The sequence below is a fragment of the Puma concolor genome, chromosome B1 (genome assembly GCF_028749965.1).
Source record: "Puma concolor isolate L17-30 chromosome B1, mPumCon1.1.hap2, whole genome shotgun sequence".
In the NCBI taxonomy this organism is placed as follows: domain Eukaryota; kingdom Metazoa; phylum Chordata; class Mammalia; order Carnivora; family Felidae; genus Puma; species Puma concolor.
In genome coordinates, this window is record NC_141670.1 from 162,225,385 (window position 1) to 162,253,068 (window position 27,684).

The window sequence follows — 27,684 nt, forward strand, 5'->3', positions numbered from 1 at the left end:
AATCTCTTTTCCATTCTGGCAGAAGTCAGTACAAAGGAGTTTTTGTTTTGTTTTATTTTGTTTTCTGGTTTTCAATTAGGTTTAATAATATTAAACTTGCATTCCTTAGCCTAAATTTATTCTAGACTCTTAAAAGCATTTATTGTAAATTGTTTCTACTTTTGAAGGGACTGGAAAAATCATGGCCATGAATACAGAGGCTCCCGATCCTTATTATATACAGAATTCTCACATTTATTTCTCATGGTAATTTAGCTAAAATTCAAGGAGCTAGAAGACACAAACTCAACCTAGCAGAGAACTGAAGGCAGTAATCATTAGATTGTTTCCACGCCCCACCCCCCAGAGGTAGCAAAGGCACTTTTTTATTCAAACACCAATAACAGAATTAATGAGGTTAATGGGCTCTCTGGGGGTAGGGCATGCACAACCTCTTATAAACACTCCAGAATAAAAACTGTGACATAGTGACAGTATATTTTAACTGGAATGGATATGGGAAATATCCAGGGGATAACCCCAGATTCAAATATTCCCTTTGCATAGCCAAAGAAAAGAAAACAACTTTCTGGGACAATGATACAGAAAGAAATCTCTTCAAATCTTAGGATGACAATGGATGTCTGGCCCTGACCAGGAGCTGATAGTACAGGCTTAGAGAAGGATTCCCAGTTCTGGTTATGAGGGGCTAGTTTGTTTCAGACCAACTTTCCACTGAACACCACTAGAAAAGCTAGATAAATATATCTAAAACCTGTTTAAAGGCACTGGAGTGCTACCAAGGTAGCCAGAACATGAGAGGCCAAGATCTTAGGGAGAAAAGAAACAAAACTGAGGCAAGTCATTACACTGCTTTTCCTTTCAAAACATCTACTGATCTTTAAGAGACACAGGGCACGTTGAAAAAAAAAAGGGGGGGGGGCGCCTGGGTGGCGCAGTCGGTTAAGCGTCCGACTTCACCCAGGTCACGATCTTGCGGTCCCTGAGTTCGAGCCCCGCGTCAGGCTCTGGGCTGATGGCTCAGAGCCTGGAGCCTGTTTCCGATTCTGTGTCTCCCTCTCTCTCTGCCCCTCCCCCGTTCATGCTCTGTCTCTCTCTGTCCCAAAAATAAATAAACGTTGAAAAAAAAAAAAAAAAGAGACACAGGGCAAAACTGCTGAGAAGCCAAGCAGAAAGCAGCTGCTTAGAGGCACATAAAGTGAGTGGACCAAAAAAGTACCAGAGCTAAGAATCAAGTCACTTCGGTCCCTCATTAGATTAAGGAGGTCTGCCCTACTCTGACTGCCTATCAGAAGCAAAAGTAAGCTCCATAGAGAGAGACATCATCATCCACAGTATTTGTGATTCTTTATACAAAATGTCCTGTATTCAATCAATAATTACTAGGTATACCAGGGAATAGGTTCAAGAAAGAAACAGACAATGAAAACAGGACCCAGAGACAACCAGGGATATTGTCTTTTAAAATAACTGTGATTAGTGGCATGCCTGGGTGGCTCAGTCATTTAAGCACCTGACTTCAGCTCAGGTCATGATCTCATGGTTCATGAGTTCAAATCCCGCACTGGGTTCTGCACTGACAGCTCAGAACCTAGAACCTGCTTCAGATTCTGTGCCTCCCTCTCTCTCTTTGACGCTCCCCCACTTGTGTTCTCTCTCTCTCTCTTTCTCTCTCAAAAATAAATAAAAACATTTAAAACTTTTTAAAAAACTGTGACTAATATATTTGAAATTACAAAGATTATAAAATATTTCAACACATATCTAAGTCACAAAAATAACCAAAAAAACACAAAGAGTAAGGATACAAAAGATTTGAATAACACAATTAACAAACTCAGCCTTAGTAACCTATGTAGAATACTGCACCCAACAACCATGACCACACATTCTTCCAAGGTACACATGAAACATTACAGAAGTTAACCATATGTGGGGTCATAAAATAAGTTTCAAGAAATTTCAACAAATAGAAACCATGGAGTACTTTTCTGAGCTTACTCGTTTGAAATAATAGAGACTCACAAGAAATTGCAATAATAGTAAATTTTTTAAAGCAAAATAAAACGTACATACAGTAAAATATGCTACTTTTTTTTTTTAAGTAGGCTCCATCCCCAGCGTGGAGCCCAACGTGGGGCATGAACTCACAACCCTGTGATCAAGACCTAAGCCGAGATCAAGAGTGGGATGCTTAACCAACTGAGCCACCGAGGAGCTCCAGAATACATTTTAAGTGTACAATTTGATACAGTTTGATAAAGGAAACTGTTGTTTTGATACAGTTTGATAAAGGAAACTGTTGTTGTGTAACCACCAACAAAATAATAATATAAAGCATTTCCATCACTCCAGGAAGTTTCCTCATGTCCCTTTTAGTCAAATGCCACAACCCAAAGGCAAACCACTGTTCCCATTTCTATTACTGTAGATTAGTTCTGAACCACATACAAATGGACTCATAGAATGTACTCTTTTGCGTCTGGCTTTATTCACGCAGCATAATGTCTCTGAGATTCACCTACACTGTTGAGTGCATCAATAGTTTACGTCTTTTTATTGCTGAGCCATAGTCCATCATATGAAAATATCACAACTTATAATAAATTCTCCTATGAATGGATATTTGGTTGTTTCCATTTTAGGGCTATTATGAATAACACTAATATAAATGTTCTAGTACAAGTCTCTTTGTGAATATAAATTTTCTCTTGGATAAACACCTGGGAGTGGAACTCCTAGGTTACAGGGTTGACAAATGTTTAACTTTATAAGAAACTGCCAGGAGCTTCTGGGAAGATGGTGGCGTAGGAGGACGCTGGGCTCACCGCGTCCTCCGGGTCACTTAGATTCCACCCACACCTGCCTAAATAACCCAGAATATCGCCAGAAGACTAGCAGAACGGATTCTCCGGAGCCAAGCGTAGATGAGAGGTCCACGGAAGAGGGTAGGAAGGGCGGAAAGGCGGTGTGTGACTGGCGAGAGGCTATGGACTGGCGAGAGGGAGCAGGGGCAGGGGGAAGCCCATCGGCAAAGCAGAGCCCCCGAGTCTGGCTGGCAAAAGCAGAGCGGCCAGACGGAGTGTATTCGGACAGCAAGCAGGACTTAACCTCTGGAAGGTTATAAGTTAACAGCTCTGCTTGGAGAACGGGGAGGCTAGAGGACAACGAGAGGGGGAGTTGTTGAGCCCCTGACAACAGAGCGCAGCTTGGCAGGGAACTAAGGCGCTCGCCAGCGCCATCTCCCTCACCCATCCCCCAGCCAAAATCCCAAAGGGAACCAGTTCCTTCCAGGGAACTTGCTGGCACCGCGCAAACACCCAACGCTGTGCTTCTGCGGATCCATCCCTCCTGCGGGTCTGACTCCCTCCTGGTGCCACAGGGACCCTCCCTAAGTGGATGTCCAAAGGAAAAGTGAGCTGAGCCTGCCCCTCCCGCCTCTGTGCACCCTGCCGATCCACCCCAGCTAATACGCCAGATCCCCAACACCACAAGCCTGGCAGTGTGCAAGTAGCCCAGACGGGCCACGCCACCCCACAGTGAATCCCGCCCCTAGGAGAGGGAAAGAGAAGGCACACACCAATCTGACTGTGGCCCCAGTGGTGGGCTGGGGGCAGACATCAGGTCTGACTGCGGCCCCGCCCACCAACGAGAGTTATTCAAGACAGCACAGGGGAAGCGCCCTGCAGTTCCACACCACTCCAGGGACTATCCAAAATGACCACGGAAGAATTCCCCTCAAAAAAATGTCCAGAAAATAATGACAGCTAACGACCCAATCAAAAACGATTTAAACAATATAACAGAAAGTGAATTTAGAATAATAGTCATAAAATTAATCGCTGGGCTTGAAAACAGTATAAAGGACAGCAGAGAACCTACTGCTACAGAGATCAAGGGTCTAAGGAACAGCCAGGAGGAGCTAAAAAATGCTATTAATGAGCTGCAAAATAAAATGGAGATGACCACGGCTCGGATTGAAGAGGCAGAGGAGATAATAGGTGAACTAGAAGATAAAATTATGGAAAAAGAAGAAGCTGAGAAAAAGATAAAAAAATCCAGGAGTATGAGGGGAAAATTAGAGGACTAAGTGATGCACTAAAGAGAAATAATCTACGCATAATTGGTATTCCAGAGGAGGAAGAGAGAGGGAAGGTGCTGAGGGTGTACTTGAAGAAATACTAGCTGAGAACTTCCCTGATCTGGGGAAGGAAAAAGGCATTGAAATCCAAGAGGCACAGAGAACTCCCTTCAGATGTAATTTGAATCGATCTTCTGCATGACATATAGTGAAACTGGCAAAATACAAGGATAAAGAGAAAATTCTGAAAGCAGCTAGGGATAAAAGTGCTCTAACATATAAAGGGAGACCTATAAGACTTGTGACCGATCTCTCTACCGAAACTTGGTGGGCCAGAAAGGAATGGCAGGAGATCTTCAATGTGATGAACAGAAAATATGCAGCTGAGAATCCTCTATCCAGCAAATCTGTCATTTAGAATAGAAGGAGACATAAAGGTCTTCCCAAACAAACAACTGAAGGAATTCATCACCACTAAGCCAGCCCTACAAGAGATCCTAAGGGGGATCCTGTGAGACAAAGACTACAAGCATGAAACCTACAGGCATCACAAAGACTCAAAACCCATATTTTTCTATAATAACACTGAATGTAAATGGACTAAATGCGCCAACCAAAGACATACGGTATCAGAATGGATAAAAAAAACAAGACCCATCTATTTGCTGTCTACAAGAGACTCATTTTAGACCTGAGGACACCTTCAGATTGAGAGTGAGGGGATGGAGACCTATTTATCATGCTACTGGAAGTCAAAAGAAAGTTGGAGTAGCCATACTTATATCAGACGAACTAGACTTTAAATTAAAGGCTGTAACAAGACATGAAGAAGGGCATTATATAATAATTACAGGGTTTATCCATCAAGAAGAACTAACAATTATAAATGTCTATGCACTGAATACAGGAGCCCCCAAATATATGAAACAATTACTCTCAAACATAAGCAACCTTATTCACAAGAATGTGTTAATTGCAGGGGACTTTAATACCCCACTTACAGAAATGGATAGATCATCTAGACACATGATCAATAAAGAAACAAGGGCCCTGAATGATACATTGGATCAGATGGACTTGACAGATATATTTAGTACTCTGCATCCCAAAGCAACAGAATATACTTTCTTCTTGAGTGCACATGGAACATTCTCCAAGATAGATCACATACTGGGTCACAAAACAGCCTTTCATAAGTATAAAAGAATTGAGATCATACCATGCATACTTTTGGACCACAATGCTATGAAGGTTGAAATCAACCACAGGAAAAAGTCTGGAAAACTTCCAGAAGCATGGAGGTTAAAGAACACCCTACTAAAGAATGAATGGGTCAACCAGGCAATTAGAGAAGAAATTAAAAAATATATGGAAACAAACGAAAATGAAAATACAACAATCCAAATGCTTTCGGATGCAGGGAAGGCAGTCCTGAGAGGAAAATACATTGCAATCCAGGCCTATCTCAAGAAACAAGAAAAATCCCAAATACAAAATCTAACAGCACACCTAAAGGAAATAGAAGCAGAGCAGCAAAGACACCCCAAACCCAGCAGAAGAAGAGAAAGAATAAAGATCAGAGCAGAAATAAACAATATAGAATCTAAAAACAACCTGTAGAGCAGATCAATGAAACCAAGAGTTGGTTTTTTGAAAAAATAAACAAAATTGATAAACCTCTAGCCATGCTTCTCAAAAAGAAAAGGGAGATGACCCAAATAGATAAAATCATGAATGAAAATGGAATTATTACAACCAATCCCTCAGAAATACAAGCAATTATCAGGGAATACTATGAAAAATTATATGCCAACAAACTAGATAACTTGGAAAAAATGGACAAATTCCTCACCACCCACACACTTCCAAAACTCAAACAGGAGGAAATAGAAAGCTTGAACATACCCATAACCAGTGAAGAAATTGAATCAGTTATCAAAAATCTCCCAACAAATAAGAGTCCAGGACCAGATGGCTTCCCTGGGGAATTCTACCAGACATTTAAAGCAGAGATAATACCTATCCTTCTCAAGCTATTCCAAGGAATAGAAAGGGAAAGAAAACTTCCAGACTCATTCTATGAAGCCAGTATTACTTTGATTCCTAAACCAGACAGAGACCCAGTAGAAAAAGAGAACTACAGGCCAATATCCCTGATGAATATGGATGCAAAAATTCTCAATAAGATACTAGCAAATCGAATTCAACAGCATATAAAAAGAATTATTCACCATGATCAAGTGGGATTCATTCCTGGGATGCAGGCCTGGTTCAACATTTGCAAATCAATCAGAGTGATACATCACATTAATAAAAGAAAAGAAAAGAACCATATCATCCTCTCAATCGACGCAGAAAAAGCATTTGACAAAATTCAGCATCCCTTCTTAATAAAAACCCTCGAGAAAGTCAGGATACAAGGAACATACTTAAACATCATAAAAGCCATTTATGAAAAGCCCACAGCTAATATCATCCTCAATGGGGAAAAACTGAGAGCTTTCCCCCTGAGATCAGGAACACGACAGGGATGTCCACTCTCACCGCTGTTGTTTAACATAGTGTTGGAAGTGCTAGCATCAGCAATCAGACAACAAAAGGAAATCAAAGGCATTAAAATTGGCAAAAATGAAGTCAAGCTTTCACTTTTTGCAGATGACATGATATTATACATGGAAAATCCAACAGACTCCACCAAAAGTCTGCTAGAACTGATACATGAATTCAGCAAAGTTGCAGGATACAAAATCAATGCACAGAAACCAGTTGCATTCTTATACACTAACAATGAAGCAACAGAAAGACAAATAAAGAAACTGATCCCATTCACAATTGCACCAAGAAGCATAAAATACCTAGGAATAAATCTAACCAAAGATGTAAAAGATCTGTATGCTGAAAACTATAGAAAGCTCACGAAGGAAACTGAAGAAGATATAAAGAAATGGAAAAACATTCCGTGCTCACAGGTTGGAAAAATAAATATTGTTAAAATGTCAATACTACCCAAAGCTATCTACACATTCAATGCAATCCCAATCAAAATTGCACCAGCATTCTTCTCGAAGCTAGAACAAGCAATCCTAAAATTCATGTGGAACCACAAAAGGCCCTGAATAGCCAAAGTAATTTTGAAGAAGAAGACCAAAGCGGGAGGCATCACAATCCCAGACTTTAGCCTCTACTACAAAGCTGCCTTCATCAAGACAGCATGGTATTGGCACAAAAACAGGCACACAGACCAATGGAATAGAATAGAAACCCCAGAACTAGACCCTCAAAAGTATGGCCAACTCATGTTTGACAAAGCAGGAAAGAATATCCAATGGAAAAAAGACAGTCTCTTTAACAAATGGTGCTGGGAGAACTGGACAGCAACATGCAGAAGATTGAAACTAGACCACTTTCTCACACCATTCACAAATATAAACTCAAAACGGATAAAAGACTTGAATGTGAGACAGGAAACCATCAAAACCCTAGAGGAGAAAGCAGGAAAAGACCTCTCTGACCTCAGCCGCAGCAATTTCTTACTTGACACATCCCCAAACACAAGGGAATTAAAAGCAAAAATGAACTACTGGGACCTCATGAAGATAAAAAGCTTCTGCACGGCAAAGGAAACAATCAACGAAACTAAAAGGCAACCAACAGAATGGGAAAAGATATTTGCAAATGACATATCGGACAAAGGGCTAGTATCCAAAATCTATAAAGAGCTCACCAAACTCCACACCCGAAAACAAATAACCCAGTGAAGAAATGGGAAGAAAACATGAATAGACACTTCTCTAAAGAAGACATCCGGATGGCCAACAGGCACATGAAAAGATGCTCAATGTCACTCCTCATCAGGGAAATACAAATCAATACCACACTCAGATATCACCTCACACCAGTCAGAGTGGCCAAAATGAACAAATCAGGAGACTATAGATGCTGGAGAGGATGTGGAGAAACGGGAACCCTCTTGCACTGTTGGTGGGAATGCAAATTGGTGCAGCCGCTCTGGAAAACAGTGTGGAGGTTCCTCAGAAAATTAAAAATAGACCTACCCTATGACCCAGCAATAGCACTGCTAGGAATTTACTCAAGGGATACAGGAGTGCTGATGCAGAGGGGCACTTGTACCCCAATATTTATAGCAGCACTTTTAACAATAGCCAAATTATGGAAAGAGCCTAAATGTCCATCAACTGATGAATGGATAAAGAAATTGTGGTTTATATACACAATGCAGTACTACGTGGCAATGAGGAAGAATGAAATATGGCCCTTTGTAGCAACGTGGATGGAACTGGAGAGTGTGATGCTAAGTGAAATAAGCCATACGGAGAAAGACAGATACCATATGTTTTCACTCTTATGTGGATCCTGAGAAACTTCACAGAATCCCATGGGGGAGGGGAAGGAAAAAAAAAAAAGAGGATAGAGTGGGAGAGAGAGCCAAAGCATAAGAGACTCTTAAAAACTGAGAACAAACTGAGGGTTGATGGGGGGTGGCAGGGAGGGGAGGGTAGGTGATGGGCATTGAAGAGGACATCTTTTGGGATGAGCACTGGGTGTTATATGGAAACCAATTTGACAATAAATTTCATATATTAAAAAATAAATTAATTAAAAATTTTTAAAAAATTAAAAAAAATGAAACTGCCATTTCATTAAAATGGCTATATCATTTTATACTCTCATTATTAATAAGGAGTTCCAATTTACACAGCTTCATCGACATTTGGTGTTGGCAGAATTTCAGTTTGAGCCATTCTAGTGTGAGGTTTTGATTTGCAACTCCCTGGTGACTAAGAACGATAGCTTTTTTTTAATTTATTTATTTTTTAATGTTTATTTTTGAGAGAGAGAGAGAGAGAGAGAGGCAGAGCTTGAGAGTGAAAGGGCCAGAGAAAGAGGGAGACACAGAATCTGAAGCAGGCTCCAGGCTCCGAGCTGTCAGCACAGAGCCCGATGCGGGGCTCTAACTCACGAACTGCAAGATCATGACCTGAGCCGAAGTCGGACGCTTAACCGACTGAGCCACCCAGGAGCCCCAATGATAGCTTTTTAAATATCTTCTTTTATACAGTGTCTGTTCTAAGTCTTTTGTCCATTTTTAAATTGTGGTTTTTTAATTATTGATAATTACAGGAATGCTTTACACATTCTGACACCTGTCCTTTGTCAGGTATATGTATTGCATATATTTTCTCTAGTCTGTGGTTTTCCTTTATAATTTCTAACTGTATTTTGATGATCAGAAGTTTTTAATGTCGATGAACTCCAATTTGTCACTTTTTCTTTACGTTTAGTGCTTTCAGTATCCTTTAAGAATCTTTGGTTAAAGTCTACTTAAAAGCCTAAAAGATATTCTCCTATATTTTTTCCAGAAGTTTTGTAGTTTTAGCTTTATGATCTCAAATTAATTTTTGTTTGTGGTGTAATGCAAAGGTAAGAGGTTAATTTTCCTCCCTCTTGGTCTAGTAACATTTGTTTAAAAGACTTTCCCTCCCTAATTGAATTGTCATAGCACCCTCAACAATTAATTGACATTCAACACAGTATGTTTTCAATTAAGCTAGAAATCAATTAAGCTAGTGATAACCAGAGAATCCTCAAGTGTTTGACAATTAAATAGTACACATCTAAATAACCAATGGGTCAGAGAAGAAATCACAATGGTAATTAGAAAAAATTTTTGGCTTAAGTAATGATGAAATAATAAGAAATAAAAATTGGTGAAATGTAGCTAAAGTTACATCAAAAAAGAAGTTTAGAAATCCATCATTTATATATCTATCTCAAGGATTTAGAGAAAGACACAAATCCAAAGAAAGAAAAAGTAAGTAATTAAAAAGTAAGAGCAGAAATCAATGAACTAGAAAACGGAAAAGTCATCAAAACCAAAAAACTGGTTCTTTGAAAAAGACTAGTAATATTGATAAACCCTTCAGCAGGGTCCAGAGCCAAAGCTGCTCATTGTCAACTCTTTTACCTAAGAGTCTTCTCCCCACAACACTGATTTCAGACAGATTAAGTCTCCTCAGTTCCTCTATTGTTGTTCCCAAAGACAAGCACAGGGTCTATTTTATGTGAGAGTTGTGCTTTTATTTTTTACAGAGAAACATCTACAGAATAACAGAAATAAACAGGAGGACACTGCAAGGTTCCCAGAATCTCAAATATGAACTCATTGCCAGTACCATGAGGTCAAAACAGTGTTCACCTAGTGTTTGACAAGACATCAGTCCCCAAGATGTGAAACTATCAATAAAACTATTTAAAATACTGACTTACAGCCACTATTATTAGGAGTGAACTTCATTTTTAGTGCATATTCTGCCTTAAGTGGGCAACTAACAACATGATAAAGCCAAGACATTTTAAAATTAAGTCTCCAGAATATGAATATAAATCTATATATTTTTCACTGATATTTAGTTGCAGTTACAGTCAATATAATACACAGTAATAAATATTTTTCTTTTTTTTTTTTCTTTTTAGAGAGAGATAGAACATGAGCAGGGAAGAGGGGCAGAGGGAGAGAGAGAGAATCCTAAGCAGGTTCCATGCTCAGCATGGAGCCCAATGTGGGGCTTGATCCCACAACTCTGGGATCATGACCTGAGCTGAAATTAAGAGTCAGACACTCAACCAACTGAGTCACCAAGGCACCCCAGTTATGAGTATTTTCAAACAAAATATAAAAAGCCACACACCATTGGGCACCTGGGTGGCTCAGTTGGTTAAGCGACCAACTTTGGTTCAGGTCATGATCTCAGTGTTTGTGAGTTTGAGCCCCATGTTGGGCTCTGTGCTGACAGCTGAAAGCCTGGAGCCTGCTTCGGATTCTGTGTCTCCCTCTCTCTCTGCCCCTCCCTCGCTTGCACTCTGTCTCTCTCTCTCTCAAAAATAAACATTAAAAAAAGAAATTAAAAAAAGCCACATACCATCTGTGAAATATTTGTTCTGCTACCATAAAAATGATTTAAATAATAGACAAAAATCAACCACTTGTATTAGTAATTGATAAGTAATACACAGATAAAATGTGGCAATCAAATTCATTCCATAGTGAATAGTTCAAGAAAATGTTGATGGAAATTTGAGGAAATAAATATTTAAAAATTACTCAATATGTAAAATTTATCATACTATTCAATGAAAGTATAGGTGTTTGTCTCAATAATGAAATACATAAAGGACTACTTTTTTAGTGAGCCACTAAAAGAAAGGAGTAGAGTAGAAGAAATATATGTTCTAGTAATAAATTACTTCTTTAATGAAAACAACATTTTATGGGGCACCTATACACACTGATTGAGTGGAGTGAAGAAAGGAATCCTGGAAAAGTTAGTACCATACATGAAATGCATTCATTGCCTCATTCGTAGCCAAGCTATCATTGAAAAGAAGTTGAATCTATAAGAGCACCAAGAATGTCACTGGCTAATTAATTTAGTAGAATCATTATAAAACCTTATAATAACATGGACAGTGATCATGAAAATCTTTTATGCTGCAAGCACAGTGGTTCCTTGGTTTATTGTCATACCACTGCACCAAGAAGAGCTGTCAAATTTAAGTTTGCCTCACATTTTTTCTTTTACAACTAAACAAGTATACTAAAACATCATGACTGGGGCTCCTGGGTGGCTCAGTCAGTTAAGTGTCAGACTCTTGATTTCTGCTCAGGTCATGATATTACAGTTCATGGGTTCGAGCCCCACACTGGGTCTGTAATGACAGTGCAGAGCCTACTTGGGATTCTCTCTCTCCCTCTCTCTGCCTCTCCCCCACTTGTGTGCGTGTGCTCTCTTGTTCTCTCTCTCTCTCTCTCTCTCTCAAAACTAAACTTAAAACATAAAATAAAATAAAATAAAATAAAATAAAATAAAATAAAATAATAAAATATCATGACTGCTTCAGTGATGCCTACTATCAGCCATATACTTCAGAAGAGATATTTTTGGTGAAAAAAATTAGCATGTTTAATTTTTTTCCAAAAATAATTCTTAAATAGCAATTCTGCTCAGAGCCAGTTGTTACTTACTTTTCTGATAAAGTTGATGCTTTATTAATAAATGATAATTACTTTGCAAGGAAATTCATTCTCTGGAAATAGTATTTTGAAAATGGGTGCTTGGAGAGGTTTCCATCCAGTGATTTTGTTGTTGTTGAAAATGATAAAAGCATTACCTTGAGCAATCATCCTTGAATTCTCCCTGTCTCATCCTTGCCACAACTAATACCAGCAAATGTTTATTTGATCTACCTTCCAAATACATCAAGAACACAACCACTTCTCATGGTCTACAATGCAACTATGCTAGTCCCAACCACTCTCATCTAATCCCAGATTACAGCTACAGCTTTCCAGATAACCTCTGGGCATATGCTCCTCTCCCAAATCCTGCACCACACCACTGTCCCCAGGAACCTGAGTCACCTTACTAACACCTAAGTCAAATCATGTCACTCATTTGCCCAAAGCTATCTAATAATTTACTATATCTCAGCATAAAAGCCAAATTCCCTACAATGACCTACAAGGCACTACATGGTTTTACCATTACCTCACTGACATCAATTCCCAATACCCTTGTTTTTTTACTTACTCCACTCAAGTCCCAGTGGTACTGTGCCTCAGAGGCCAGGCACACTTTCCCTCAGAGCTTTGCAATTGGCTGTTCCCTTTGCCTGGTATATTTCCCCAGATATCTTCCCTCACTTCATTCAGGTCTTTACTTAAAGATCATTTTTCCATGAGGCCTTCCCTGGCCTCCCTATCTACAATACCAACTACTCCCAACACTACCCATTCCTCTTCCTTGCTTTATTTTTCTCTTTAACGCTTACTACCATCTAACATACTTTAACTATACTTGTTTATCAGCTTATGGCCTAGCTCCATCTGAGGGCAGGAATTTTGGTTGGTGTGTGTTTACTGTTCTAGCCTAGAAAGATGCTTAGCATTAATAATTGAATATGTGCAGGCTGAAAGAATGAGTAGTCAGTAAAAACCTTCATTATGTACACATTTTAAAAGCTTAGAAACAGACTTTTCTAAATCTCCCAAATGAATTTTAATAAGTTTTGAACTCTTTGCTAGACATATAAAAATGCATTACCTTAATAATTAGCAAAATTAACTAAACGACATGGGAAAATAAAAATTATTAGGTAAATTGAAACAAAGTTTTGATATAGCCAATGGATATGACTGAAAAACATGTATTATGATTTACCAAGTGCAGTAAACAATGTCATTCTTCTATTTGGATCAACATCTCTTTATGAATTATCTTTTTTTTAGTTACTTAAATAAATTATGAAAATAAAGTGAACTTAAAACCACATCATCAAACATCTATATCACATAATGTTAAAACAAAACAAAGCAAAAAAATAATGACATATATTTCATGAATGTGCTCTCATGGAGCAAAGGGAATTTACTGTACTCTTAATAAAATAAAATTTTAAGTATTTTATCTTTATTCATCCTTTAAAAATGTCAATTTTGGGGCACTTGGGTTGCTCACTTGGGTTAAGTGTCTGACTCAATTTTGGCTCAGGTCATGATCTCACATTTCATGAGTTCAAGCCCCCTGTCGAACTCTGCGTTGACAGCGAGGAGTCTGCTTGGGATTCTCTCTCTCCCTCTCTTTCTGCCCCTCCCTTGCTCACTCTCTCTCTCTCTCAAAACAAATAAACTTAAAATTTTTTTTTAATTTTAATGACAATTTTGTAAATATTTTATGATACTCAAAATATTCATATATTTAACATTTATAAACAAGCAAACAACCATGGGGGAAAAAGTCTTCATTTACAGCTTGAAAACCATTGTGCTAAAGACTTGGGAAGGAGGAAGAGGCACATCTTGTCCCAGTTGATAGATATAAAATCATCAAATAATTTAACACAGTGTGGTAAGTATTTATGACTTGGTCTCTGCCCTCCTTTGAGGTTTCATCCCTCACTACTCCCTAAATGACTCAAACTTTACAAAGTTCATGCTCCAGCAACAGCTAATGTCTGGTAATTTCTCATGCACAATTCTTGGTTCTGGACCCCTCTGCTTCGATCTAGGGTTGCCAGGTAAAATACAAGATACCATTTTCTGGGTGGCTAGGAATGAAAATAATTATCAACATGGATTTCCCTAAGAAACCAGTTAAAGCATAAGTAGCAGAAGAGCAAGGAAGAAAAAAAGACATTCCTCAAAAAAAAATTTTCTTTCTCTCAACACTTCATCCTTTTTTCAGTGGGAACTGAGAACTAAGTTTAAATGAAGTCACAGAGCAAAACTTTCTAGAGGGCCTCACACAACCTACCAACTGCTGAAGGTCATCTTTTCTCCTAAAGAAGTCCCCTACTTTCACAGGGCTCCAGGACCTGGGCATCAATCAGTGATGCCAATACTTGTGTTGCTTAGGCCTTGGAGGCTTAGCTCTAATCTCATGATGTTTATAATTCTCATCAGTCAATTGGGATGGCATTTAATATTCACCATTAACCCAACATTATTAGTGAAACATATCTCATTTTAAAGGAAGCACTCATTTTATGTACAGTCGATTCTCATTATTTATAGTAGGTATATTCTATTAAGTTGCCATGGATACTGAATTAGCAACCACTGAACCATGGAACCACTGCTCCTAGAGGAAATCACAGCGTTCAGTTCCTGAGAGCCTCTGGTCACACTCTGATCAAGCAATCAATATATACACATAATCTTATTTCACGTGGGCTTCTTTTTAAAGACACCTTATTTAAAAAAATTTTTTTAAATGTTTATTTATTCTTGAGACAGACAGACACAGATCATGAGCAGGAGAGGGGCAGAGAGAAAGGGAGACACAGAATCTGAAACAGCTCCAGGCTCCAAGCTGTTAGCATAGAGCCCAACACAGGGCTTGAACTCACAAACCATGAGATCATGACCTGAGCCAAAGATGGAGGCTTAACCTACTGAGCCACCCAGGCACCTCTGAGGCACCTTATTTAATATACATTGTTAAATCTGTTAAGACTGAATCCATGGCCAACAGCACTATAACTCGTGCCTGAATGAAGCTTACATAACACACACATTTCTCTATAAAACGTATCACAGCCTTCTTAGACTCAGGGAACACTCTACAGCACTTCGGGACTATGTTTGGGAGCCATTTAATTTATTTTATTATTATTTTTTTAATGTTTATTCATTTTTGAGAGACAGAGCATGAGTGGAAGAGGGGCAGAGAGAGGGAGACTGAATCCAAAGCAGACTCCAGGCTCTGAGCTGTCATCACAGAGCCCAGCACAGAGCCCAGTACAGAGCCTGATGTGGGGCTCGAACTCACCAGCCAAGAGATCATGATGAGAGCCAAACTTGGATGCTTAACCAACTGAGCCACCCAGGCACTCCAGGGAGCAATTTTAAACAGCAAAATCACTACCAAAAAAAACCCCACAAAAATGCAAAAGACATGATATTGAACTAACCACGAAAAGAATACTTGTTTAAGTATAAGACCTGAAACAAGTTGCATTGTTTGACCTCAGCTGGGAATATGCACACTGGGCAACTGAAATTTTTCACTGATCTGCGCATGTCTGCAAATGACCACTGATGTGTCCCAAGTATTGATTTTAGGGTTACAAATAAATTTTAGCTAGTAGGCAAACTGGCAAATACAAAATCCATGAATAATGAGTATTTATTGGATGTATGGTTCCAAGTCCAAAATCTGGTTTTCTTCTCTTAAATTTCTTCCCTTTTAGACAAAAGAGGCCTGGTGAAGCCTCAATAAATTCCATGACTCCCAGCTCAACTAAACTAGCTTCATGGATGGCCACTTAACTGTTAACATAGTAATTTACAACTTGTCCTATGTTGAATACTCAGGTTTGGAACCCTAGCCCCAACTCTATTCATTTCCTTTCTCATATCCTCAGAGGGAACTTTGCAGAACACTTGAAATGCTAACAGTTTGTGATTCAAGAATAACTATACCTGGGTCTCTTTTTCAAATACAAAAACAAAATCAGCAATAATGAGGCAATATATGTTTGGTATCACACCCTGGGGACTGACAGGGAAGAGGAAGGAGAGGGAAGAACAATGGGATCTTTCAGTGGATGCAGAGTAGGTATATCCAAGTAAATTCCTTCGAACAAGCTGACAAATAGACTTTTTTCCATTTGCCATGGCCACAAACAGGATGTTCCACAGCCCCTGCTCTCTGTGGAGTCCACCCTAAAAAACAAGTGCTGAGAATCAGTTGCCTGTAGTTCAAGTTCTCAGTCCAGCAGTGAGGAAGACAGGGTGTCAGGACCACATATTCAGGATTCATTTCCTTCGGTAAATCATGATGCCTATGACCTGCCACTTGAGAACAGACTGTAACAGAAACTACAGCTAAATTACTCAGAAAGTTTCTGCCTAGGACTAGTAACTGTGCTGCTGGTTTTGGCCAGGTGGAATCAGGTTTCTACCCGAGCAGCTTCCACACTGCATGCAGACACAACCCAGCCACTCTTAAGCAGTGTGTTCTCAGCCAATTCTCAATAGCAACTGGCAAGAGAGGCTGTGACTCCAGTTTGGGTGGCTCAGAGTGGACAGGAGGACTGTGATACTCTTCTCCTCTTTCTCCTCCAAGGCCTCTAACCTGAAAGCTCAGTGCAGTAGGAATATCTGGACTTTGGGCCAAGAAACCCAAATTCCAGTTTTGGCTGGATATGAAATTACACTGTAAATTTGGGGAAAAAGCAGTTATCAACTACCTCCTTCCCTTTCCTCTCTACCTGCATGTACTAGCAAGAGGAGGACAGAAATTCTGTTCCTTCATCTCCCACCTTCTTCTGCCTCTTAAATTCCAGAGAACTTCTGGGAATGTGTAGGTACAAAAGATTTACCCAGCACTGTGGCGGAAGCCACAAAAGAGAAAAATCTAAAGCCGTGAGCACATGGAAACATCTTCACAGATGTTTTACCCACAGAGTCAGGCTGAAATCTATCCCTACCCCCTCCCCAGATCTTATAATTCTCTACTATTCCTCTGCACAGAAAATATTTCTTAGCCAAACAACACATTTTGGTAATCTGAAAGGTGGCTGCTACTATTAATTTTCATTTTTTGTCTTTCTTTCACTGTTAAATTTCAGAGGCAGGTGATCTATACATTTTATCTCCATCACTTCAGCACGGTTCTCTCCTTAATCCACCAAATAATTCCTGATCTTGCCAATCTACTCAAATTGCACTTTTGAAAGTCAACAATGACCTCTGAATTCCAAATAAATGCCTTTGCTCAATTCATATATTTCTTGACACTCACTACTCTCCCATCTATAGCCCCCTAATATACAACGCTAATTGGACACTATTAAAATTTTTCTTTCTTTAGTTTCCTTGATAACTGTATCTTCCTCATTGCTTCTTTTTTTTTAACTTTATTTTTTATTTTTTAAAATTTACATCCAAATTAGTTAGTATACAGTGAAGCAATGACTTCAGTAGATTCCTTAATGTCCCTTACCCATTTAACCCATCCCCCCCACAACGCCTCCAGCAACCCTCAGTTTGTTCTCCATATTTAATTCCTCATTGCTTCTAAACCTCTATATGTTTTTCCCTCTCCACTGATAAATCTTCAAAGCAAAGCAAATATCTTTTTCTTAGCAGCTGTAATGACAAAAGTTTTCCTAAGACGAACACCTGTCATTTCACTTATTCTCTGTTATTCTCCATGTGTTATTAGTTGTTTTTTTTTTTTTTTTAATCTTTCTTTCTTTCTTTGAAGGTCTCTTTAACCTGTTCTGTTCCCATCCTAATCCAGGCTCTCACCTATTCATGCCTGACTTACTGCACTGTCCTACTACTCTGTTAGTCAGCCTCTGCTGTGTCCTAAATATTACTGCCAGATTAGTTTGGGAAATTATACTTGCTCCATTTCTACAAAGCATGCAATGACTCCCTGTTATTCACAGAACAAATTTCTGAGTCTGTCATTCAAGACCTCCCTACTAAACCTGGCCCCAATTAACCCACCCAGCCCTTTCCTATTACCTACACCTACCACCCCCCATCCCAAATTACCTACTCTGGACAAATCAGTATCCTTGTATCCCACAAATATCCAAGATGGGTCTCAACTCTAAGCCTTCCTTATTTTCAGTGAGGAGCATAGAAAAAAAATGTGATTTTCTGTGGACCTTCCACTTAACATTCCCACTACCACTGCAATTCAAGATCACCACTTCCAACAGAGCAACAGCACATACATAATCCCCACAAAAAGCCCTCACTCTTCATGGCTAATTGGATCCCACCAGGACCTATTATTCCACTCAAACCAGAAAGCATGTGATAACAGGGAGTGGTAAGCCAAGAAATGAAGGGTCCCCTATGTTTGTAATGTTGGCATCAGGAGGTTATTACATTTTGGAGGGTGGAGGAGGAAGAACAGGGGAAAAGGAGGGGTTTTTTTTTGTTGTTGTTTTTCTGCTGCTGTGAAAATACTAACAGAACCTGAGTATCACAGACTGATCTCATTCAATTTTTTGCAGTAAAGCAGCTCACCAGATATATAGTTCTGCTGGTTGTTTGAATTACAGATGAATAAACTAATCTGTTGCTTTATTTTCAACTTCTCAAAGGTAACTGTTTATAAGCACATCTTAGGAAAGAAACTGTACCTCCCTGATACTTGGGAGAATAAATGGCTATTAATTTCCTATATTTTTAAAGAAAAATCTAGGGTTTAGTCATGAAAGGATAAGCCTGGTATGGGGTCATAAACCTGTGCACCTGTTCACCAAGTATGGAAGGTAAATATTTGAGACAGATGGCCAATGAGTCTTTCCTTTTGAGAGTACAGCATATCCTGTTTTACTGAACTTTCTTTTACTGCTTCACAGATACTGCTTTTTTTGTTTGTCTGTTTAACAAATTGAAGGTTTGTGGCTACCCTGTGTTGAACAAGGCTATCAGTGCCATTTATCCAAACGCTTCATGTCTGTCACATTTTGGTAACTCTCACAATTCACATTTCTTCATTATTATTATATTTGTTATGGTGATCTGTGATCAGTGATCCTTGATCTTACCATTATAATTGTTTTAAAGAGCCATGAACTATGCCCAAATAAGATGGTGAACTTAAATGTTGTGTGTGTTCTGACTGCTCCACCAACCCATTGTTCCCCTGTGTCTCTCCCTCTCCTCGGGCCTCCCTATTCCCTGAGACACAATATTGAAATAAGGCCAACTAATAACCCTACAGTGGCTTCTAAACATCCAAGTAAAAGGAAGAGCTATAGGTCTCTCACTTTAAATCAAAAGCTGTAAGTGATTAAGATTAGTGAGGAAGTATGTCAAAAGCCAATAGGTTGAGATGTAGGGTTCTTGCACCAAACCGCCAAGAAGTGAATACAAAGGAAAAGTTCTTGAAGGAAAGTAAAAGTGTTACTCCAGTGAACACATAATGATAAGAAAGAAAAAACAGCCTTATAGCTAGTATGGAGAAAGTTTTGAGCGGTCTGGATAGAAGATCAAACCAACCACAACATTCCCTTAAACCAAAGCCTAATCCAGAGGAAGGCCCTGACTCTCTTTAATTCTACGAAGGCTGAGAGAGGTGAGGAAGCTGCAGAAGAAAAGTCTGAAGCTAGCAGAGGTTGCTTCATGAGGTTTAAGGAAAGAAGCCATCTCCATAACATAAAGTGCAAGGTGAGGCAGCAAGTGCTGACGTAGAAGCTGCAGCAAGTTACCCAGATCTCACTCGTATAATTAATCAAGGTGGCTACACTAAACAGATTTTCAGTGTAGACAAACAGCCTTCTATGGGAAGAACACGCCATCTAAGATTCTCCTGGCTGGAGAGGAGAAGTCAATGTCTGGCTTCAAAGCTTCAAAGGACAGGCTGACTCTCTTATTAGAAGCTAATGTAGCTGGTGACTTCAGGTTGAAGCCAATGCTCATTTACCATTTGGAAACATCCTAGGGTCCTTAAGAATTGTGCTAAATCTACTCTATCTGTACTCTAGAAATGGTACAACAAAACCTAGATAACAGCATATCTGTTTACAGTGGTTCACTAACTATTTTAAGCCCACTGTTGAGACCTACTGCTCAGGAAAAAAATGTCTTTCAAAATATGACTGCTCACTGACAATGCACCTGGTCACCCAAGATCTCTGATGGAGACGTACAATGAGATTACTGTTGTTTTCATGCCTGATAAGCCAACATACATTTTGCAGGCCATGGATCAAAGAGTCATTCAGACTTTCAAGTCTCATTATTTAAGAAATACACTTCAGGGGCGCCTGGGTGGCGCAGTCGGTTAAGCGTCCGACTTCAGCCAGGTCACGATCTCACGGTCCGGGAGTTCGAGCCCCGCGTCGGGCTCTGGGCTGATGGCTCGGAGCCTGGAGCCTGTTTCCGATTCTGTGTCTCCCTCTCTCTCTGCCCCTCCCCCGTTCATGCTCTGTCTCTGTCTGTCCCATAAATAAATAAAAACGTTGAAAAAAAAATTAAAAAAAAAAAAAAGAAATACACTTCATAAAAAAGAGATAGATTTCATAAAGCTATAGTTGTCATAGACAGTGATTCCTCTGATGGATCTGGGCAAACTAAACAGAGAACCTTTTGAAAAGGATTCACCATTCTGGTGTCATTAAGAATATTCATGATTCATGGGAAGAGGTCAAAGTATCAACATGAACAGGAGTTTGGAAGAAGTTGATTACAAACCTCATGGATGACTGTGAGGGGTTCAAGACTTCAGTGGAGAAAGTAACTGCAGATATGGCAGAAATAATGAGAGAACTAGAATTAGAAGTGGAGCCTGAAGATGTGCCTGAATTGCTGCAAATCCCATGATAAAATTTTAGCAGATGAGGAATTATTCTAATGAGTGAGCAACGAAAGTGGTTTCTTGAGATGAGAGCTACTCCTGATGAAGAAGCTGTGACGGCTGTTGAAATGACAACAAAGGATTTAGAACATTATATACACTTAGTTGGTAAAACAATGGGAGGGTTTTGAGAGGGCTGACTCCACAATTTGGAAAGAAATTCTATTGTGGGTAAAATGCTATCAAAAGCATTGCATGCCACATAGTAAATGTGAAAAAGAAAAAAAAAAGGAAACTGATGCAGCAAACTTCATTGTTTTATTTTGAGAAACTGCCACAGCCACCCCAACCTCGAGGAACCACCACCCTGACCAGTCAGCAGTCATCAATATCGAGGGAAGATTCTTCACCAGCAAAAAGATTACAATTTAATGGGAGCTCAGATGACGGTTAATATTTTTTAGCAATAAAGTATTGTTTAATTTAGGTACGTCACCTTAGTTTTTAGACGTAATGCTATTGCACACCTAAGAGACTATAGGATAGTACAAATATAACTCTTACATATACTGGGAAATCAAAAATTCATTTGACTTTATTGAAGTAGTCTGGAAATGAACCTGTAATACCTCTGAGGTATGCTTGTATTATTAGTTAATGCTAAGAATCTATGGTTCTTGATCAGATAAAAATTATTTTTACTTTAGACATGATTCTAGGACAAAAATCCATGCTCTCCTGGATTTGTGTTCTCCTATTTTCATTTTCCCATCTCTTTTCCACCTGGTTTTATCTTGCGAAGTACTTTTTAGCTCACCTCAGGTTTGGTCTCTTTTGCTGGGATTTGAGAATGTAGAAGAGAATCTTCCCTGATTTAGCTACGAAGAAACAACTTACCCACTATCTGCTTACTAGAAGTAGGAATAGACTTCTACTGATCCATCCACATCCCAATCCTAGATGAGTCTTACCAGTAATGCCTTTATTGTATATCCCATCAGATTAGAATATGTTTTGTTTTATGCACTGGCTTATATGGTCAATTGTTGAAATGCTTATGGCCTTTTCCTATAGAAACTATTTGATAAATGATTATTAGGTTTTCAGGCTAGCTCTCACATCTAACTATCCACCAAAGTCTTTCTGTGTTTCTGAATCCCCTTGATCTAAAGGAAGGCTGGGAAGGGATGGTTTCAGTTTCTTCTGTGTCTTTCCAGGGATCCTTTGATTATATACAAACATATGTATATGTCCTCACCCTTTCTCCTCTCCTCTTTCTTGACATAACAATTGAATATACTACACACTGTCCTCTACATTTGTTTTTCCTTAACAAGATATCTTGTTGATTGCTGCATATCAGTGCAATACATCAGCTATGTTCTTTTTAATAGCTCTATGGATATTAGATGGCTTAATCTTTTTTTTTTTTGACAGTGAGAGCAAGTGGGGGAGGAGGGGGGGCAGAGAGAGAGAGAGAGAGAGAGAGAGAGAGAGAGAGAAAGAGAAAATCTTAAGCAGGCTCCACACCCAGCATGGAGCCCAATGCAGGGCCTGATTTCATAACCCTGAGATCATGACTTGAGCTGAAATCAAGAGTCAGATGCTTAACCAATGGAGCCACCCAGGCACCCCTAACAGGGCTTACTTTTATTTAAAAATTAAACTAGTTTATAAATTTATTCATAATTTAATAAATTGCCTAAGGTAAATTTAAAATTTCTTTTTTCATTGTAAAAGCAGTTAGCAACAATAACCACCACAAAAGGAAAATCAAGAAGTGAAAAAAATTATCCACAATGTCACTAAAACTGTGTTGGTATACTTCTTTCAAGACAATATTCTTAAAGGCTGGTGCATGGAGTGTTTACACCACAATCACCATAGGTGTCTTTCAAATAGGCAGATTCTAGGGCACTGTCCCAGACTTATTAAATCAGAAATTCTGAGTATGGGGCCTTAAAGTTACAAGATTTATAGCTAAAGTTTGAAAACTGTTACCTGAAGGTCCTTTTCTCTACCTTAAAAACAGTTTTACAAAGAAAAAAAGAGCAAACAAAAAAACAAATTCTTAAATACAGAGAACTAACTGGTGGTTCCCAGAAGGGAGACAGGTGGGGGGATGGGTAAAATTGGTCAATGGGATTAAGAGTATACTTACCATGAATAAACACTGAGTAATGTACAGAATTGCCAAATCACTACATTGTATATCGAAAACTAATATAATACCATATGTTAACTATATTGGAATTAAAATTTTTAAAAAAGTAATTATAGCTTTAATTATAGTTTATTGGTAATATCATATTCCCACTTTTTTCAACTTTTAAAGCTAATGTTTTATAATTAACATCTTTCCATGTTACTAAACTGTCTTCACTATCATCATTTTAACTGCCTGCATAAATGCTCCACTGAATGAGTTTCCTAATTTACTTCATATTTTCATCTTTGGTTGGACATTTAGGATCATCCAAATTTCACCTTCACAATTCTTGCTCTTCCATACTGTCCTCTGAAACAAGTAAGTAGTTAAAAGCCAAGGCTACTACTTGGAAGATAAATTTCACTTAGTGCAATACACTAATACAACTTTACTTTCATTGGAGCCACGTTTATTGAAGCCTGCCATGTCCAAGGCACCCTGGGGACAGCTAAGATGAGGAATTCAAGATGCCACCTGTTGAGTTTAAAATCTAGTAGACAGTTTACAATCTAGAAATAATCAGCCAACATTCTACTTAATTTGTTGGTCTTGGTAGCGGGTTGAGTTTTAATACCTCTAAGACAGCTACCCTTATGATCTCTCTTTTACAGATGAAGCTTGCCCAGCATCACAAAGTAAGTGGAAGAACTGAGATCAGTACCTGGACAATGTGACTCAAAGGCAGGGATCAGCAAACTTTTTCTGTAAAGGGCCAGACGGTACACATTTTAGGCTGTGGGACCAGATGGGTAACTGATGCAAGTACTCAAGTCTGCTCCTGCCAAGTAAATCATCTAACAATACTGTAATGGATGTGCATGGCTGTCTTCCAAAAATTTACTTGCAATAACAGGCTCCTGCTCTAAGGCATATACTCTTTACTTTCATGCTATTATGCCGTTTCATTCAGCCAGTCTGATATATTGAACATCTCCTTTGTGCCAGGTAGATACAAGATTGCAAAATGAGTAAAATGAGTCTCTGCCCTAAAGAAGGTCGAAGATGAGAAAAAGATATGACTTTAAGACATTTAACCTCTGTCAATGACTCAATTTTAAAGCTATAAATATTGATAAATAATCCTTCCTTATACAATACGGATGTTGTGAAAATTAATGAAACAGTTTATATATCATCATTTATTCAGCTGAATGTCATTTTTTTAAATGTTAAATTGATGCTTGGTCTTTATCAGTCCCAAAGGAGTTGAGTAAATAAATCAATCTTTTCTTTGCTCGTATAGGAGTCCCTCTGTGTTAATAAACTAGAAATTTTTATCTGAATTGACTGCCACATACTCTTATTTTTGTGAAGCACTTTTAAAGTTTATGTCACATTACATTTTCTCTTGGGACCAAAGAACTTTTAAATTTTCATTTTTTTTAACAAAATGAGAAAGAAAAAAAAATCTGTGTAATTCACAAACACTGTACTTGTCCTCATCAAGTTACACATCCACAGTACCTTCCTGTTATTTAGATTTTCTGAGTTATAAAATTATGTTCTTTGTGCGTATCTCATGGGCATTTTGATGCATGTGGAGCTTCTGTAAAACACAGGCAAGAAGAGTCAGACATTTACTTTTAGGGAGTAAAGAAGATAATTTTTAAATTGCTCACACAATTATACACTCAAAAATAAAAAGGAATGAACTACTGCTACATGCAACAACAGGGGTGAATCTCAAAAGCATTATGCTAAGTGAAAGAAGTACAAAAGGCCAGGTCCTACATGATTCCATTTAAATGACATTTGGGAAAGGGTAAAACTATAGAGACATATCTCAGGTCCATGGCTGCTAGGGGCTAGGAACAGGAGGAAAGGATGTGAGGGAACTCTTTGGAGTGGTAAAAATGTCCTATACTTTGATTGTGGTATGATCACATGACTGTACACGCCTCCAACCGCACCTCAAAAAGGGTGAAGTTTACTATATGTAAATTAGACCTCAATAAACCCGTCCAAAACTTACAGAGAATTCCTTGGGCAAAGATAAATAGACCCAAAAGGTTCCAATAAATTGCTGGTCAGGTTAAGTTCTGACGGGAGCTAATATTGTGATTTGGGTCAAATGCACTCCATTTGTTTACTTTCAAAGACAGACCCCGTGGGAACCTCGGGGCAGGGTTGGTCTCTGAAAGTAAGTGGGAGGAGGGAGAACACAAGTTAGGTAGTTGGAATGTCCTGACCCAGATGGCAGTTTCTGGCCATTCTTCACAGACTCCTGAGAAGCTCTTGTTTCACTGTGTGAAGGAAGTTGAAGTAAACTATACCACTTTCTGCTACATTCAGTCTGACCCACATCTTTGCCTCAAACTGCCTGGGAATATGCAGAGCGCAGATTGCCGACACTTTGACTTAGGTTACATATTACTGCATTCGGTAATGTTTCTAGTCCAGTCATTTCAAGAATATCCACGAAGAGTCTACCATTTGTTGGGCAGTAACACAGCAACAGACACGACCAAAATCCCTCCTCTCCCAGGGCTTATATCCCAAAGGATGGTTAACAGCTCACACTTACTGAGTGCTTACTATGTGTCAGGTGCTACGTGGATCGACTCATTTACCTCATACAACTACCGAGTGCAAAAGCTATTACTCTCATTCCTACTTAAAGGCGAGGAAACTAGAGCCCAGAGTTAAGTAAGGACACACAGCTAGTAAGTAGCAGAACCTGGGTTTAAACCCAGGCCAAGTCGCTCCCTAGTCCATGCTCTTAGCTACACTGTCTGACTAGGATACAGGTCAGCACAAAGGTTATACTTACACAGTCCCAGAATAGCAGTACTAACTAGATGCCTAGGAGAGGACTATTAAAGAAGGCTAGTCCATTTATATAGAACAGTGTTACCTCATGATATAAGGCTAAACAACATTAATAATTTTTAAAAGGAAATATTAATTAACATACACACAGAAAAATGCTTACCTTAATATCAAAGAAATAAAACAAAATGTAATTTAATATTTTGCTTTTTAAATTAGCAAGAAAAGAATTTGGATGGAGACAGCAAAGACTAATGCACTGCTAATGGAAACATAAATTAATATAGCTTGAAAGGCAGTTTGCATTCTGAGCCATAAGATACATATTTCTTTTAACCTAGTGTTTTCCATTTCTATGACTTTATATTTAGGTCAAAATAAAGATAAAACATGAAAAAAGTTATGTGCAGCAAAGATCTTTGTTACAGCAAATGGTACTTAAAAATTTATAATATTTATTATTTATACAATTTAGTATATATACAATTTAAAAATCCAAGCTTAAAGATTAAAACTAAAATAAAACCTACATACCTCTGATCCAAAATTTGTGCTTTTCAACAAAGTAGGTATTTATAGTCTCACCTGTTCTGGTTAGGCTATGGTTAACATCAGCTAAATGTGTAAGTGTGCCAAAACACAAAATAGGTATCAAGATTTTAAAAAGAAGGGATTTCACTTGTCAGAAGTATAAAGAGTCTGGTGGGCATATGTAATAAAATCAGGCTCCAAATTATATCAATCTGAGTGACTCTTTCTTTCTCACTTCCAAATGCTAGAAGAAAATAGAGTTTTTCTTTCCACAGTCCCTCCCTCTTAATTTTACACATTGCTTAAACATGTAAATCTATGGAAAAGCAAAATGCTATTTTAGTCCTTCCTGACAGAATCACTTTTTATTGTTATCTTCCTATAAAAACAAACATCTCGTGCTGAGTTACCCCTATGAATCCAAACATCTAGTGAACATTCCTCAGCTAATTATTTTCCTTACAGACATTAATGTTTTCTTTTTTAAACTACAGATCTTATTTAGGGTAAAGAATATCTCTAGAGTTTTCTTACTCTATTCAGAACCCTCAGATAAAGCCTTTGTCAAGAATCCTTTATCTTGCTCTATGTCTTGCTCCTGCTCTAGTGCACATCTTCAGGACAAAAGGTAATGAGGAAACACACACAGGTAGTCTGGTCTATTTTACAAACTATAAGAAAGTCAAATGGCAGGAGCACATGGGGGAGAGAGTACTGAGAGTGAGGCAGAACGGGAAGGCAGAGGTGAACATACTAAAATTTATCCTGTTACTATAACAGGTACATGTCTGCACATCAAGTCATTTTATTTTTTATAGTGCTTGGGAAAGGCAGGCATTTTACTGAGGAAGAAATTAAGGCTTTCAAGGTTTAAGCAGCTTGCCCAAAGTCACAAAGCTGACAAAAGGCAAAAGCAGAATTTTTTTTTTTAAGTTTTTTTTTAAATTTATTTTTTATTTTTAAGAGAGACAGAGACAGCATGAGCAGGGGCGGGGCAGAGAAAGGGAGAGAGAGAATCCCAAGCAGACTCCACACTGTGAGCACAGAGCCTGATGTGGGGCTTGAATCCATGAAACCATGAGATCATGATCTGAGCCAAAACCAAGAGACAGACGCTTAACTGACTGAGCCACTCAGGCGCCTCCAAGAGCCGAACTTAAACCTGGAGTCAGTGCAGTCAGTTATACCTGGTGTCCTTAATTATCTGTCATGCAGTACCTGTCTTCTACAGAAAGAGGATATGTCTT

At 38.6% G+C, this 27,684-nt stretch overlaps 1 protein-coding gene across 8 annotated transcripts in view; it reads right to left on the reverse strand.

The window, feature by feature from the left end:
• Positions 1-27,684, reverse strand: part of CRACD (capping protein inhibiting regulator of actin dynamics) — a 282,825-nt gene that overhangs the window by 143,500 nt on the left and 111,641 nt on the right. The window lies entirely within an intron of this gene.